This window comes from Ceratotherium simum, chromosome 27, assembly GCF_057802395.1.
Source record: "Ceratotherium simum simum isolate JZ-2026a chromosome 27, ASM5780239v1, whole genome shotgun sequence".
Taxonomy (NCBI): Eukaryota; Metazoa; Chordata; class Mammalia; order Perissodactyla; family Rhinocerotidae; genus Ceratotherium; species Ceratotherium simum.
Window position 1 is genome coordinate 27045823 of NC_141926.1, and position 2251 is coordinate 27048073.

The 2251-nt window shown below is 49.5% G+C and overlaps 1 pseudogene; it reads right to left on the reverse strand.

Annotated features, from left to right (window-relative positions):
• Positions 1-543: 543 nt before the first annotated feature.
• On the reverse strand, positions 544-1525 carry LOC101399342 (oxaloacetate tautomerase FAHD1, mitochondrial-like; annotated as a pseudogene).
• Between the last annotated feature and the right edge of the window lie 726 nt (positions 1526-2251).

Genomic DNA, 2251 nt, shown 5'->3' on the forward strand with positions numbered 1-2251 from the left:
TCCTAAACTCAGAATCTATGGGCCAGTGTACACACCCTAAGTAGATGAGCAAGGTCTTAATTAATTGTTCACTTAGTAAATAAAATTTTAAATTAACTGATTATGTGGGTATCGTTTTTCTACATTTCTGTGATAAGAATCATTCAGAGTGCTGGAGACTAATTCCACTAATTAATAGGGTGGGCTTCGTGTGGGCCAGTAATTTGGAAATTTTTATTTTTACAAATATCTCCAGATGATTTTCATGGTCAAGCAAATTTGGGAAACACTGATTTGAAACATGCTTTTCAGTTTCCTTTGCAGATTTTAAGTCTCAAATGATCCACGGAAAAGACTTATCCAGTCCAGTTTTAGGAAAGGAAAGTAAGTTTTCTGAACATTTGGTTTGATAAATTCTCCTCTTTGGAAGCTCACAAATACTTTACTCTGGTTGTTTCCATTTCTGGCCCAGCTCTTCTAGATCATATTTTCCTTAGAGGATCCATCTTTCTTGAGTTGAGGCATAGCAATCCAATCAAACTATTTTAAAAAATTGGTTTCTTATTAAAGGATTGTCACATTAAATAACTTCTGTTTGCTTCTGCCTTGCTCTCTTCTCTCCTGAAACTTAGTAAGTTGGAATGCTTTGTATAGACTCTATATTCTGGCCCTTCCACCTTAAATCTCATGTTGATGACGCCGTGTATGCCAGCCTGGGATCTCATCGTTTTCTTTAACAGGTCCAACTCCCTTCGGCATCCTGGTCAAGATAACGTTGCCTTCTTTCAAGGTCATCATCTTACAAACATAGCTGATGATGTAGAGGATGGAAAAAATAGTGGAGGATGTCTCACCCTCCTGCCAATTTGCTGTTGACCTGGAGCCAGAGCTTCAGGTTCTGAGGTCAGAGATCTTCTCTTTGAGCATGAACGCGCTGACAGGGCAGAAGGTCGTGAAGCTCCTGGCCATTGTCCAGGGCAGTCCCTTCTTCCTGCACGTCTCTGGCGGTCATGTCCAGGCACAGGGCATAGCTGGCGACGTAGCCCACAGTTGTAGGTTCTGGGAAGGTGCGGCTGCGCTTGACCATCAGTACGCCCAGCTCGAGCTCATGGGACAGGATGCGGCTATAGTCTGGCAGGAGGATTGGCGCGCCCTCGGAGGTGTAGGCGGTGACCAGCTTCAGGAAGACCACTCGCTCCACTCACCACGGCTCTTGGCGTCTCCCTGGCGCGGTCCGCATAGTTCCTGCCCACGCACGCGCACAAGACCCCGGCATTCTTCCGCGACTCCCGGAACCGCGACAGCTGCCTGGGAGCTGCCCGGGCTCTTGCCAGTGGCTGCTGGGGTCACGTGGTATTTGCCAGACCCGGTCACCTGACGCCTACGGCTACCCGGAGAGGACGAACTACCTCGAAGCGCTGTCCCGGCAGCGACGGCCCGTTCCGCTTTGTGCTCCGCCAGGTGTGCGGGAGTTGCAGCGCTCGGCCTCCTGGAAGCCGCTGCCCGGTGGTGGCCTCAGGGTTGCCCGGCCTCGGGATGCAGGCATGGTCCCAGGTGAGAGGCAGAGGCTCTCTAATATCTCATTTTGTTCTCAGGTTTGTTCAGAGTGGATATTGAGATCTCTTGGTTCTTAAACATGTATATCAGTCTGTTCTGAATGTTACTTATGTTTTTTCTCATAATTTCTCAGTCTCTCTAATTTTCCTCCCACTCTCCCCTTCTTCCCCTCCTCCTTCCCAAGAGGGCACTTGGGTACAGAAAGAAGCTTTGATAGCCTTTATGGCCTTGGGGGAGGGGCACTCTCTGGGCCATGGCTCTTCTCCGCTCCTGCTCCCTGGTGTCCAGCCCGCCTCACGCGGTGTTCGGCACCAGCCTCTGCTTTGTGCAGGGTAGACTGGCCCACCTGGTCTGTCAAGCGTCCTGAGCTGGTCTGCGCTGAGGTATGAATTGTCCCACTATGTTTTTGACGCGTGCTCTCTTGATGACTTCTTTCCTCACGACTGCCTCTAATTACGGAGTTGCCCTTGCAAAATTCCAGGCCGCTTCACTAGCCCACCCTTTCTGTACCTGTCCTGCAGAGCCGTACTCACCTTGTATGGCGGCCAGTCAGGCTCTCCTGCATAGGCACCTCCCTCACTAATTGTTACTTTACAATACTCATGTCATGCTGGAAATTGCACCACTCTCTCTATTGAGTTTATTTAACTGGCTGAAGATTCCCCAGAGTCGGCCCAGGGAAGAATCAGCTCCAAGGTTTTTAGATCTTTCCTTT